The sequence below is a fragment of the Schistocerca gregaria genome, chromosome 5 (genome assembly GCF_023897955.1).
Source record: "Schistocerca gregaria isolate iqSchGreg1 chromosome 5, iqSchGreg1.2, whole genome shotgun sequence".
NCBI classification, from domain to species: Eukaryota; Metazoa; Arthropoda; class Insecta; order Orthoptera; family Acrididae; genus Schistocerca; species Schistocerca gregaria.
Window position 1 is genome coordinate 159,327,479 of NC_064924.1, and position 15,501 is coordinate 159,342,979.

Consider the following 15,501-nt stretch of genomic DNA (forward strand, 5'->3'; position numbering starts at 1 on the left):
TCGAATCCTGCCTCGGGCATGGATGTGTGTGACGTCCTTCGGTTAGTTAGGTTTAATTAGTTCTAAGTTCTAGGCGACTGATGACCACAGATGTTAAGCCGCATAGTGCTCGGAGCCATTTGAACCATTTTTTTCGTCTAAACGGTGCATCATGAAGGCTTGCAATCACTGCCCACTCACAGTAATGTAACCACGTCAAAAGCCTCAATAACCACATTTTGAAGCGCGGACCGATACGAGACGTGGAAGTGGAGAGACGTTAGTTTCTGCGAGGTACCAGCCGAGTATGTGGAGCCCTGCCTTCAGTGCTGTGGACACCTGCAATAGCTTTCTAGGTTGACGATCCATCGTGAAATTAAATTCGGGGAGATTGGTGGCCAGGAGAGAAAGGAAAACTCATCCTGGTGCTGTTAGAATCACAGCACTGTGAGGCGTGTGACAAGTTGCGTTGTCCTGTTGGCAGATATCATCGCGCCTGGAAAAAAAAAAAAACTGCATGTAGGAGTGGGCATGGTCCCCAAGGATAAATTCATACCTGCGTTGATCAATTGTGCCTTCCAGAATGTCAGGATCACACAGGGAATGCCCTCAAGCCTGGACCCTTCTGACTGTTGTTGCAGGATCTTTGCTTTCAGACGTTTCACGCCGTACACGCCAACGTTCATCTGTCCAATAGAGCATAAAATGTGATTAATGTGAGAAGATCACCTGTCGCCACTCAATGAACGTCCAATTGAGGTAACAGCTTGCAAATTCCAGCCTCTGTCACCGAATTACATCAGTCAGTAAGGGTGCAAGAACCAGGTCCATACGCAGCAACGTTCGCTGAACTGCAGCTGAGAAGACACTGTTGGTACCCCCTTGGTTCGTCTGGGTGTCCAGACGCTCAACAATTGCACGTCTATTCACCCGTAGACGTCTCCGCAAGCGTTGTTCTTCAACCTCCCAAACCTGCACAGAAGTTCTCCTGCGAAACCTGTGGATGTTATTATTTAGTTCTGTAGTCGGATGCCCTTCCTTGTTCACAAGACGTGAAGATAACCTACGGGCAGGAAATCGAGTGCGCCCTCTGTCTGTGAACCTTGCAAACTTTGTTCTTTGGTTTATCGTACTTTAACCGTTCTTTTCTGAGCTGTAATTTGGTGACCAGCCCAGAATTTGCCTAAACGAGCCTAAAAACTACACTGAGGCTAGCCGGTGTACCGGCCCACGGTTGTTTAACGGTACGAATCTGATACGGGTCAAGCTCATTTTCTTGTCATAGGAGTTAGCTCCCAAGTTAAGATTTCTGCTTGACATTATTCGACTTCTTTTAACGAGGAATGGTCTCTCTGCCTATGCTGATCCACTTCTTACGTCACCCATGCTTCGTCCGTCACGCAACACTCTGCTTCCAGTGTAGGAGAAATCTTTCACTTCGTCTACTATATGGTTCCCCAATTGTTATGCTAAACTATGCAACTGCTCAATTTGTTTCTTTTTTTCTTCAATCTGTATTCTGAGCTCAGTAGGCTGTACTTTAATTCCTCCTCTGTTTCACACCGAATACCCATGTTCACTGCTGACCATCAAAATTTCAGCACTAGGAAGATTAGCAAATGAAGAAATTTTACTTACTGTGGGTATGCAGTATACTAGGGATCATACATTATTAAATATTAGGTGATTTGTGGTTAAGCGGAGTCCGAAACTCGGTACAAGGAGCTCTTGCGGCAACAGCGGCGCCAACTCAGTTGAGCACCGAGTCGAACCGAGCTTGGATGACAGACAATTGCTATTCCGTGTTGCTTCAGCAATGCGTCGGGACTAATTAGTCGTACCTGCCGGCGAGTGCTGACATGCCAGTTTTTCGGCAACCCATGACTATATGTTTTCAGTGGATGAGAAGTCTGAAGTGAGTGTTAACCAGGCCAACAGCCCAACACCCTTTGTACCGAAGAACACCGGGATAGCATGGGCGACATGTGGTCTTTCGTTATCTTGTTGAAAGATAACATTACGCAAAACTCGGCTATAAAGCTCAGACACTGGCCTCAACCCAGCAGAGACAGACCGATGAAAGTTTTGAACATAAGGTTTTCCGAAAATTATCGCACACGCACAAGGCCGGATATTGACGTAAGAAATCCAATCACCAGCTCCGTGGGGTAGCCGTGCGGTCTGAGGCGTCTTGACACGATTCTCGCGGCTATCCCCGTCGGAGGTTCGAGTCCTCCCTCGGGCATGGGTGTGTGTGTTGTCCTTAGCGTAAGTTAGTTTAAGTCAGATTAAGTAGTGCGTAAGCCTAGGGTCCGATGACCTCAGCAGTTTGGTCCCATAAGTCCTTACCACAAATTTCCAATTTATGATAATCACCAACGGCTGAAAGCAAGGGGAAACTACAGCCGTAATTCTTCCCGAGGACATGCAGCTTTACTGTATGATTAAATGATGATGGCATCCTCTTGGGTAAAATATTCCGGAGGTAAAATAGTCCCCCATTCGGATCTCCGGGCGGGGACTACTCAGGAGGATGTCGTTATCAGGAGAAAGAAAACTGGCGTTCTACGGATCGGAGCGTGGAATGTCAGATCCCTTAATCGGGCAGGTAGGTTAGAAAATTTAAAAAGGGAAATGGATAGGTTAAAGTTAGATATAGTGGGAATTAGTGAAGTTCGGTGGCAGGAGGAACAAGACTTCTGGTCAGGTGACTACAGGGTTATAAACACAAAATCAAATAGGGGTAATGCAGGAGTATGTTTAATAATGAATAGGAAAATAGGAATGCGGGTAAGCTACTACAAACAGCATAGTGAACGCATTATTGTGGCCAAGATAGATACGAAGCCCACACCTACTACAGTAGTACAAGTTTATATGCCAACTAGCTCTGCAGATGACAAAGAAATTGAAGAAATGTACGATGAAATAAAAGAAATTATTCAGATAGTGAAGGGAGACGAAAATTTAATAGTAATGGGTGACTGGAATTCGAGTGTAGGAAAAGGGAGAGAAGGAAACATAGTAGGTGAATATGGATTGGGGCTAAGAAATGAAAGAGGAAGCCGCTTAGTAGAATTTTGTTCAGAGCACAACTTAATCATAGGTAACACTTGGTTTAAGAATCACGAAAGAAGGTTGTATACGTGGAAGAACCCTGGAGATACTAAAAGGTATCAGATAGATTATATAATGGTAAGACAGAGATTTAGGAACCAGGTTTTAAGTTGTAAGACATTTCCAGGGGCAGATGTGGACTCTGACCACAATCTATTGGTTATGACCTGTAGATTAAAACTGAAGAAACTGCAAAAATGTGGGAAATTAAGGAGATGGGACCTGGATAAACTGAAAGAACCAGAGGTTGTACAGACTTTCAGGGAGAGCATAAGGGAACAATTGACAGGAATAGGGGAAAGAAATACAGTAGAAGAAGAATGGGTAGCTCTGAGGGATGAAGTAGTGAAGGCAGCAGAGGATAAAGTAGGTAAAAAGACGAGGGCTGCTAGAAATTCTTGGGTAACAGAAGAAATATTGAATTTAATTGATGAAAGGAGAAAATATAAAAATGCAGTAAATGAAGCAGGCAAAAAGGAATACAAACGTCTCAAAAATGAGATCGACAGGAAGTGCAAAATGGCTAAACAGGGATGGCTAGAGGACAAATGTAAGGATGTAGAAGCTTATCTCACTAGGGGTAAGATAGATGCTGCCTACAGGAAAATTAAAGAGACCTTTGGAGAGAAGAGAACCACGTGTATGAATATCAAGAGCTCAGATAGCAACCCAGTTCTAAGCAAAGAAGGGAAGGCAGAAAGGTGGAAGGAGTATATAGAAGGTTTATACAAGGGTGATGTACTTGAGGACAATATTATTGAAATGGAAGAGGATGTAGATGAAGACGAAATGGGAGATACGATACTGCATGAAGAGTTTGACAGAGCACTGAAAGACCTGAGTCAAAACAAGGCCCCCGGAGTAGACAACACTCCATTAGAACTACTGACGGCCTTGGGAGAGCCAGTCATGACAAAACTCTACCAGCTGGTGAGCAAGATGTACGAGACAGGCGAAATACCCTCAGACTTCAAGAAGAATATAATAATTCCAATCCCAAAGAAAGCAGGTGCTGACAGATGTGAAAATTACCGAACTATCAGTTTAATAAGTCACAGCTGCAAAATACTAACGCGAATTCTTTACAGACGAATGGAAAAACTGGTAGATGCGGACCTCGGGGAGGATCAGTTTGGATTCCGTCGAAATGTTGGAACACGTGAGGCAATACTGACCTTACGACTTATCTTAGAAGAAAGATTAAGAAAAGGCAAACCTACGTTTCTAGCATTTGTAGACTTAGAGAAAGCTTTTGACAATGTTGACTGGAATACTCTTTTTCAAATTCTAAAGGTGGCAGGGGTAAAATACAGGGAGCGAAAGGCTATTTACAATTTGTACAGAAACCAGATGGCAGTCATAAGAGTCGAGGGGCATGAAAGGGAAGCAGTGGTTGGGAAAGGAGTGAGACAGGGCTGTAGCCTCTCCCCGATGTTATTCAATCTGTGTATTGAGCAAGCAGTAAAGGAAACAAAAGAAAAATTTGGAGTAGATATTAATATTCATGGAGACGAAGTAAAAACTTTGAGGTTCGCCGATGACATTGTAATTCTGTCAGAGACGGCAAAGGACTTGGAAGAGCAGTTGAACGGAATGGACAGTGTCTTGAAAGGAGGATATAAGATGAACATCAACAAAAGCAAAACGAGGGTAATGGAATGTGGTCAAATTAAATCGGGTGATACTGAGGGAATTAGATTAGGAAATGAGACACTTAAAGTAGTAAAGGAGTTTTGCTATTTAGGAAGTAAAATAACTGATGATGGTCGAAGTAGAGAGGATATAAAATGTAGACTGGCAATGGCTAGGAAAGCGTTTCTGAAGAAGAGAAATTTGTTAACATCGAATATAGATTTAAGTGTCAGGAAGTCATTTCTGAAAATATTTGTTTGGAGTGTAGCCATGTATGGTAGTGAAACATGGACGATACCTAGTTTGGACAAGAAGAGAATAGAAGCTTTCGAAATGTGGTGCTACAGAAGAATACTGAAGATAAGGTGGATAGATCACGTAACTAATGAGGAGGTATTGAACAGGATTGGGGAGAAGACTAGTTTGTGGCACAACTTGACTAGAAGAAGGGATCGGTTGGTAGGACATGTTTTGAGGCATCAAGGGATCACAAATTTAGCATTGGAGGGCAGTGTGGAGGGTAAAAATCGTAGAGGGAGACCGAGAGATGAGTACACTAAGCAGATTCAGAAGGATGTAGGTTGTAGTAGGTACTGGGAGATGAAGCAGCTTGCACAGGATAGAGTAGCATGGAGAGCTGCATCAAACCAGTCTCAGGACTGAAGACAACAACAACAACAACAACAACGATAATCACCATCCACAACAAAAGAGAGGTGCAATTAAAAGTCTTGCCGATAGGGCCAAAAAGGCTTTGCACTCCGGACTGCACACCTGGCAGCCGAATTAAAACATCTGAAGCAGGGTTTCAGAATACAGTTTCTCTCCCTTTTATTGAAAAGTAGCACATTAAATGGGAAAGATTTTACAGAAACATGACATTAGACCGGTTTCTAGACCAACAAAGAGGATAGATTAAGCATTCCTATTTGTGAAGGACAAACGCCCTGCTCTGTCAGCATGTAGTGTATATAAAATTCCCTGTACATTTCGTAAAATTTATTTTGGAACAAACGAGAGAAGCGTGAATACACGCCTAAAGGTACGCAAAAGTCTTTGCCGACTAGGGAAAATCGGTTGTAGCAGGGCATGCTCTTCAGCCAGAAAGTTACGAAGTGTTCTGAAACAAAAATTTTATCTACGATGACGAACTATCATCCACGGCTATGAAGAGAAGCCGTTGAAATATATAAACACTGGGGTAATTTAAATGTTAAGAGAGTGACCATGAAACACGGAGAGTAGCTCTGCACAATCGCTAAACAGTTTTTTATCTTTTACAAGACGACAATCGATAGTTAAGTTTCATCTTTGACAAGGATCGTCTTTGGTTACAACGTGTAACTCTGGCAACCCTCCTTTTTTCTACAGCATATATGTCGCTCTCAGACGTCCGACCCTGTGTTTCGACAGGATTCAACGGAGGAATAACGCCTCTGAAGATGTCCAGCGCTCTTCTGGATGAAACATTTGGAGCAGAAGAGTTTCGTGGAACATGACTTTATATCTCGAAAGGTTTACCAGCAGAAACGTAAAAGCTGTTGTCCAAGTTATGCGAAACATAGGTGATCGTCTGCTGCATCGAATAACATTTCACACGTGCCAGACGATGAGCGACGATGATCACCAATGTAAACTGGCCACTGTGGTTATCCTCGGAACCTCCGTGTACAAATAAGTCCATCATGATATTATACGCACAATAGAGACTAGTATGGAAAGCCTTTGTCTACTTACGCGTCAAAGGAAGCACCAACGTTGGTTGCCGTGATGGAAGTGTATGGTCCTCCAAACGTCATAGCACAGTCTGCATGCACATTTACCTTGTTGCAAACAAGTCCATTTACTGACTCAATGTACCTGACACTGCTACGCGATCCTACTTGCCCAAGAAAATGAAATCCTCTCATGAGCTAATCGCATGGAGCCTTCGAGATCGTGTATAGAGTGGAATCCTCTCGCGCGCTAATCGTATGGAGCCGTTGAGATCGTGTATGGAGTGGAATATTTCGCTACTGAATCAAACGATGCCCTATTCGCATGGCGGGTGTGGGATACCACACAACACAAGTAGCAATATCCCACAACGATAATCTGCAGTTTCAATGTGCCACAATCCTGCCGCTGTCGGATTCCAATTCGTGCTGGAAGACGTTTCTCCTTCTTACAAGAGGCATGATATAATCTTCTCATGAACAAACACCATCACAAGATCGGCTTAAAATGACAAAACCACTGCATTACTTTTCCTTACACATATAATGCATATAACACTGCTCATACCTATTTTGCTGGCCGGAGTGGCCGAGCGACTCTAGGCACTACCGCTACTACCGCTACTGTCGCAGGTTCGAATTCTGCCTCGAGCATATATGTGTATGATGTCCCTACGTTAATTAGGTTTAAGTAGTTCTAAGTTCTGGGGGACTGATGATCTCAGATGTTAAGTCCCATAGTGCTCAGAGCCATTTTGAACCAGTTTTTGAGCCTCTCCTGGACTCGAGACCATATCGGTTAGATCCTAGATGACTGTAAAAACCGTCAACTCATGAGATGAGTGCCCCTTTCGGCTGGTAAGAGGTAATGGTAGAATTCTAGTGTGGCACATACCCACGAAGCCATGCGCCCAAGTTGTCAACAGGGCAGTGTGCACTTTGATGGTTGTTTCATAATGGTGTGCAGCGCGGGGCTAGCCGAGATGTCTGGGGGGCTGCTGTCACGGACTATGCGGCTGCTCCCGGCGGAGGTTCGAGTCCTCGGGCATGGTGTGTGTCCTTAGGATAATTTAGGTTCAGTAGTGTGTAAGCTTAAGGACTGATGACCTTAGTAGTTAAGTCCCACAAGATTTCACACACATTACATTACATAATGGTGTGGGCTTCGCTGACGTGGAATGGACTGGGTCCTCTGGTCCAATTGAACCGATCATTGACCGGAATTGCTTATGTTCGGCTACATTTGCAGCCATTCACAGACTTCATGTCCCTAAACAATGACCTCATTTTACCGGGCTACAATTGTTCGCGAATAATTTATAACATATTGCAGCGCTGTCAGCAACTGTGATATATTAATACATGAAAGATCTAGTCTTCTCTAGAAGCATAAAATAAACTAATACATGCCAGAATAAGGCACAGTCAAACACAACAATTGTTCGCTGTTGGTTTGAAGAACATGCTGGACACTACCAGCGAACGATTTGGCAACCCAAATCGTCCGTTATGAATCCTATCGAACGTTTATAGCACGTAATCGATAGGTCAGTTCGCGTACAACATCGTGCACCGGTAACACTTTCACAGTTGTCAATGGCAATAGACACAGCATAACTGAATATTCCTCCAGCGGATTTGCAGCAGCTTTTTGAGTCGTTGCCGAGTTGGTGTTCTACGCCGGGCAAAAGTGGTCCGTCACGATTTTATGAGGTGTCCCATGTCTTTTGAGATCTCAGTGTAATGCATTAGTGGCGGGACTACGCTTTCATCCAGCTCGTCGCTTCTGGCTGGACCACGAGGTTAACCGTCCTTGATCGAGACCTGGTCAAGCACACACTTAACTTTTCAGAAACATTCTTTTCTGCTTCTATTTTACTGTAGTATAACAAGATACATATACCAGTAGGCCGCTGAAAAATGAACCTTGTTAACTGTCGATTACGCTGTCGATGTAATCAGGCGCATTAAAGTCTTTTGAGGCCCGCATAATCGGAACTGGCGCAGCAGCCCGCATAGTACTGGGACCAGCCGTGGGCAGGTCTGCAGCGGTGTGCGGCTTTAAGTCGGAGGCGACGGCAGCAGCATTTGGGCACCGGATACGGGTTGCCGCACATGGCGAGGGCAACTTATAAATGCCCCAGTTTCCTCCGCCTGCGTTCTACATCTGTGTCCGAAGGACACCTTACCGTGCGTGGCGGAGGGTAATTCGCGTATTACTCAGTTTCCAACTGCCCTGTTCCATACGCAAAACGTGTACGCCAACGATATTCGCAATACAGTGCGTGAACTAGTTCAGATCAACAGGTTACCATATTTTTATCTTGATTATGAGCTCCTCGTTGATGAAACGCTGGAAAATTTGTACACTGTCTGGTTCAAAATATCCGGACACCCCTATGTAATACAGAGTTGACTACTAGATGACACGAGAGGCGGATCCTCCAGTGTAAAAGGACGCAAGAAGTATTGGGGTGTCAGTAGAGTAGCAGCAAAAGCTGAATGGGTCGGTCAGGTGAGCTCAGTGACTTCGAATGTCGAATAGTCATTGGATTTCATTTGAGTAATAAACCTATCTGGGATGTTTCAGTCCCAAAGCTGTCCAAGTCGACTGTTGGTGACGTGATTTTGAAGTGGAAACGTGAAGGAACAACAGTAGCAGTGTCATAGGCCCTCTGCTCTTCCTGATTTACAAAATGATCCATGTGATAATCTGAGCAGCCCCCTTAGATTGTTTACAGTTCACACTGTAATTTACCGTCTAGTAAAATCATCAGACGATCAATTCCAATTACAAAATGATCTAGTGAGAATTTCTGTATGGTGCGAAAAGTGGCAATTGGCACTAAACAAAAAAAAGTGCGAGGTCATCCACATGGGTACTAAAAGAAATCCGATAAATCGCACAAATCTGAGGGCTGTCAATTCAACTAAATACCTAGGAATTACAATTACGAGCTATTTAAATTAGAAAGACCACATAGATAATATTGTAGGAAAGGTGAAACAAAGACTGCAGCTTTGTTGGCAGAACACTTAGAAGATGCGACAAAGCCACTAAAGAGACAGCCTAAATTACACTTGTCCGTCCTCTGCTGGAATATTGCTGCGCGGTATGGGATCCTTACCAGGTAGGATTTACGGAGGACATCGAAAAAGTGCAAAGATCGGCAGCCCGTTTCATGTTATCGCACAGTAGGTGTGAGAGTATCACTGATATGATACGCGAGTTGCAGTGGCAGTCACTGAAGCAAAGGCGCTTTTATTTGCGGCGAGATCTATTTACGAAATTTCAATCAACAACTTTCTCCTCCGAATGTGAAAATATTTTGTTGACACCCACCTACGTAGGGAGAAATGATCATAATAATAAGATAAGAGAAATCAGAGCTCGAACGGAGAAATTTAAGTGTTCCTTTTTCTCACGCGCCATTCGAGAGTGGAATGGTAGAGAAGTAGTGGTTCGATGAACCCTCTGCCAGACACTTAAGTCTGAACTGCTAATTAACCATGTAGATGTAGATGTAAAAATGTAGAACATTAGGCAGACTTCATGTATTGACAGTCAGGCGCATATACTGACTGTCCGTCGAGCAAAGCCGGGTGTGCTTGTGAAAAGTCGCAAGAAATCAGACAAGGAACAAAGTGCTATCAGCAGTCCACCTACCACAATGACTGCCCGTAGGCAGACAAAAAGGAAAGGGTACCATGATCGAGCAACTCCTCATAAGACACAATAATCCGTAGAGATAAACGACACCACTGATCACTGGATGACTGGAAACGAGCAATATGGAGCGATGAATCACGCTACACCCTGTGGTAGTTCGATGGGACGGTTTAGGTTTGGTGAATGTCTGGAAGAAGTTACTTGTCGTCATGTGTAGTGCCAACAGTGAAGTATAGAGGCGGTTTTGTTAAGGTATGTGGCTATTTTTCGTGTTTAGGGTGTGGTCCCTCATTGCGCTTAAGCAAACGACAAATTCGTAACGGCACGAACATACTTTACAGCACTGAATACTGCGTATGGTAGAGAAACAGCTTGGAGAGGATGATTGTATAAACTTGACAGTGTACCCTGTAATAAGGCAACATCTGTGATGTTATGGTTTGTGGACAATAACATTCCTGAAATGGATTAGCTTGCTCAAAGTTCCTACCTGATATCAATGGAACACCTTTGGGATGACTTAGAACGTCGACATCGCCCTAAACCATAGCGTCCGCGTCAGTGCGTTCTCTGGTTTCTACTCTCGAAGAATAATGGGTTGCCTTCCTCCAAAGACATTCAGACTCCTCCCTGAATGTTTTTCCAGCACAGTTCAAGCCCTCGTAAATGGAAAGGGTAGAACTCCCATATTAATGCCCACAAACGGGCGTCCACGGGTTTGATCAGATAGTGTACTGTTGGCTGTCTTATCTCAATGTACGTCATTCGCTCTTCAAAGAAATTATTGTTTCTGCACTGCCTTTCTGTTGTTTACAGGAGAGACGTTCACATTATAACCCTGATAGAGCACTTGTAATTAGAGAGCAACACCTTCGACTTATTTCTGCCTAACATTCTTTCAAGTTGATCTTCGCTTTTACTGTAAACGCTTAAAATTAGACGGTGAGAAACGAAAATTCACTGAAACGGTGGCGTGCCATGGTACTCGCATGCTACTGAAATTTCGACGCAGTCATTCGTCTTCGTCCGCAGCTCGTGGTCGTGCGGTAGCGTTCTCGCTTCCCGCTCCCGGGTTCCCGAGTTCGATTCCCGGCGGGCTCAGGGATTTTCTCTGCCTCGTGATGAGGGGTGTTGTGTGTTGTCCTTAGGTTAGTTAGGTTTAGTAGTTCTAAGCTCTAGGGGACTGATGACCATAGTTGTTAAGTCCTATAGTGCTCAGAGCCATTTGAACCATTCGTCTTCGTCGCGTACCTTCACTCGTTTTCCTGCTGTGATTTTTACCATTGCTGTCCCCATTCCAAGTATACCTCTTTTCTTGAAACGTACGGTAAGTCGGAATACGGGAGCAGTATAAGTATTCTTTTCTGTGACATGTTGCCGTGTTTTCTCACTACATCTACTTTATTGTGCCACACACACACACAAACGCCTCCTTAATCACATGAACTGAACGGTTATATTTCAGTTCCTGTCACTCACGATTAATTCCACCACATCTTAAATAAAGTTATAGGTATACCAGAGAACATATTTTGGCAATTCTGGGAAATTATCATGTCTCATTTCAGTAGCTAAACCTTCCCCTGAAGATACAGTGATTGTTACCAGACGTAGTATTCCCTTGGCAGTGACGACTCTCCTAGATACCACTGCTTTAGTTTCGCTTTCAGTTGCAAACCCGCCTTCTCAAAAGGGAAGACCTGGAGTACTCAGTGTGGTGGCGTAATGATAACACTCTTGAGTCACATTCGGGACGACGGCTGTTCACATACTGCCCTGCCATCCAGCTTTAGGTTTCCCGTTGATCCCCTAAATCCTTTAAGGAAACCGGATCCTCTGAAACAGACGTGACCGGGTTCTTTCACAAATATGAGCTCATTGGTTATCTCTAATGGCCTCAACGTCGGCGAGAAAGACCCTAGTCGCCCTTCCAACTCAAACTTAAATTATCATTACATGACTATTGTTCTTAAAACTTACCATGGTGTCATGTGGTCACTCGAAAAGCCTCAAGGGTAGGTTGCCAACACGTGATTATATCCTTTGTCATTCATCATGTGCAGCTCCTGCGAAAGAAAAACAAATTGCTTCATTACTTCACAACAGTGGTTTAAGATATATAATTCCTTAATATCTGACACCCCATCTGAGCTACGGTCTACGGCTGTGTCATTCCTGTTTTTGTAACACCTTGTGTCATGCCATTAACGTCTGGTCAGGTTCCCTGTGCTTCTAAAACCATGTAACTTAAACAAGTTCGCCAAATATAACACATGTAAGTGCGTTTAAGGTTGAACTTTGTACACTTAAGAATCGCTACATCAACGAAACTATGTATTGCTTAGCAGCATAAAATAAAAAAGATGATATAATCATTAAAAAACAGAGCAGCAAACTGGTATCATTCAAAAAATTTATCATGATAATGAACACCATTACAAATAAAATATTCACCGTAATTCAACTACTTAGTAGTGCATCTTGCTCCCAGTCACTAGAACTCGCTCACCGCTACATAATTCCGTCATCCCACTGCTCCAATTCGATCTCTGATGATTAAGAGATATTTTGTTTGTTATGCCTTAATGAGAAGGTCAGTTCTCCTCACTCCGGTCTTCATAGCTTCGTTCATTAGTTCCAGTTCTCCGCTTAGATCTATGCAGTATGGCGTATGCCAGGTCAGCTTTTTTCGTCTCTCAGCCAAGAACTTCTTTTTTAATTTTTCCTTAGTTATCTTTTCTAGTGTAAGGCTTAAAAACACTCGTGATGGCCATCTCCTTTTCTCAGTCCCGACCTTATATCGAAGCTCATCGAAATTTTACTGGTTAACGATTTTCTTAAGCAGGAAAATGCAATTATATGCCTTCCTGTAGTCCACGACAGGACTGTTCAATTCTTTGTTACACAGTGAATGCTGTAGGTATATGCTCTTACATGCGTTTCATCTCGGTGTTCCACATATACACTCCAGGAAATTCAAATAAGAACACCGTGAATGCATTGTCCCAGGAAGGGGAAACTTTATTGACACATTCCTGGGGTCAGATACATCACATGATCACACCGACAGAACCACAGGCACATAGACACAGGCAACAGAGCATGCACAATGTCGGAACTAGTACAGTGTATATCCACCTTTCGCAGCAATGCAGGCTGCTATTCTCCCATGGAGACGATCGTACAGATGCTGGATGTAGTCCTGTGGAACGGCTTGCCATGCCATTTCCACCTGGCGCCTCAGTTGGACCAGCGTTCGTGCATGGACGTGCACACCGCGTGAGACGACGCTTCATCCAGTCCCAAACATGCTCAATGGAGGACAGATCCGGAGATCTTGCTGGCCAGGGTAGTTGACTTACACCTTCTAGAGCACGTTGGGTGGCACGGGATACATGCGGACGTGCATTGTCCTGTTGGAACAGCAAGTTCCCTTGCTGGTCTAGGAATGGTAGAACGATGGGTTCGATGACGGTTTGGATGTACCGTGCACTATTCAGTGTCCCCTCGACGATCACCAGAGGTGTACGGCCAGTGTAGGAGATCGCTCCCCACACCATGATGCCGGGTGTTGGCCCTGTGTGCCTCGGTCGTATGCAGTCCTGATTGTGGCGCTCACCTGCACGGCGCCAAACACGCACACGACCATCACTGGCACCAACGCAGAACCGACTCTCATCTCTGAAGACGACACGTCTCCATTCGTCCCTCCATTCACGCCTGTCGCGACACCACTGGAGGCGGGCTGCACGATGTTGGGGCGTGAGCGGAAGACGGCCTAACGGTGTGCGGGACCGTAGCCCAGCTTCATGGAGACAGTTGCGAATGGTTCCCAGGAGCAACAGTGTCCCTAATTTGCTGGGAAGTGGCGGTGCGGTCCCCTACGGCACTGCATAGGATCCTACGGTCTTGGCGTGCATCCGTGCGTCGCTGCGGTCCGGTCCTAGGTCGACGGGCACGTGCACCTTCCGCCGACCACTGGCGACAACATCGATGTACTGTGGAGACCTCACGCCTCACGTGTTGAGCAATTCGGCGGTACGTCCACCCGGCCTCTCGCATGCCCACTATACGCCCTCGCTCAAAGTCCGTCAACTGCACATACGGTTCACGTCCACGCTGTCGCGGCATGCTACCAGTGTTAAAGACTGCGATGGAGCTCCGTATGCCACGGCAAACTGGCTGACACTGACGGCGGCGGTGCACAAATGCTGCGCAGCTAGCGTCATTCGACGGCCAACACCGCGGTTCCTGATGTGTCCGCTAAGCCGTGCGTGTGATCATTGCTTGTACAGCCCTCTCGAAGTGTCCGGAGCAAGTATGATGGGTCTGACACACCGGTGTCAATGTGTTCTTTTTTCCATTTCCAGGAGTGTATTCACATACATTAAATTCACAGCAACTTATTTGTTCTCCGAGGGCATCGTTCAAATATTTAAAAACTTTTTGTTTGTTATAAAGGAAACAGTGTTGCTACCTAACGAAGACGAGTCAGTGGTGAAAGAGTGACACGGTTAAGACATTTATCAACAAAATATTTTTCTGGTTAAAGTGCGATATACTGATGATCCAAAACATTATGACCAGCTAGTTAATAGCTTGTATGTCCGTCTTTGAAAGGAAATATATCACTGATTCTGCATATTAGGGATCCGACTGTTTGTTGGTAGGTTTTTGGACTCATTTGACTTTGGATGCCTACTCACAAGTCATGTAATTCCCCCAAGTAACGGACCGGTGATTTGCGTAGGCTGTGACGGCGCCCAATCGCGACACAGATGGGTTCCATAGGATTTACATCAGGCGAATTTGGTCGCCGAGACATCACCACAATATTCCTCAGATCACTGTAGATTGGTTCTGGCTCCGAGACACGGTCAATTATACTGCTGAAAGATGACATCGCCGTCGGGAAAGACATCAGCTATGAAGGGAAGCAGATGGATTGCGGCTGTCGGCGTGTCTTCGATTACTACAAGCGCAGGAGAATGTCTCCCACAACAGTGCCCCCACCAGCCTGCGTCCTTGGCGCGCTGCATGTTTCGAGCCGCCATTCACCTCGCAAACATGCGATTCACCCAAAGAGCCAACAAGTTTTCAGTGATCGGCCGTTGAATCAGGATGGTTCCGTGCCCACTGCAATCAGAATTGCCGATGTTGTAGGGTTAACATGTGAACACGTAGCTGTGGTCTGCTGCGGAGCTCCAAGTTCAAGAATGTACGATGAACGGTGTTCTCCGAAACTCCTGTGCGTGCACCAGCATTGCGCTCTTCCAGCAGAGATGCCACAGTCCACCATCTGTCCTCCTTCACAGAGCAGACAAGCCTCCGAACCCCAAGTTCTGTGGAACGTCCAACCATTTAGCGTCTCGTGGCAGTTTCACTGTC

The 15,501-nt window shown here is 45.0% G+C and overlaps 1 long non-coding RNA gene across 3 annotated transcripts in view; it reads right to left on the reverse strand.

Annotated features, from left to right (window-relative positions):
* The window catches only part of LOC126272365 (uncharacterized), a 109,782-nt gene that overhangs the window by 17,951 nt on the left and 76,330 nt on the right, over positions 1-15,501 (reverse strand). For all 3 annotated transcript variants that reach the window (XR_007549216.1, XR_007549214.1, XR_007549215.1), the window contains exon 2: positions 12,094-12,179. This is a non-coding gene — a long non-coding RNA (uncharacterized LOC126272365). The remainder of the gene's footprint in view (positions 1-12,093; positions 12,180-15,501) is intronic.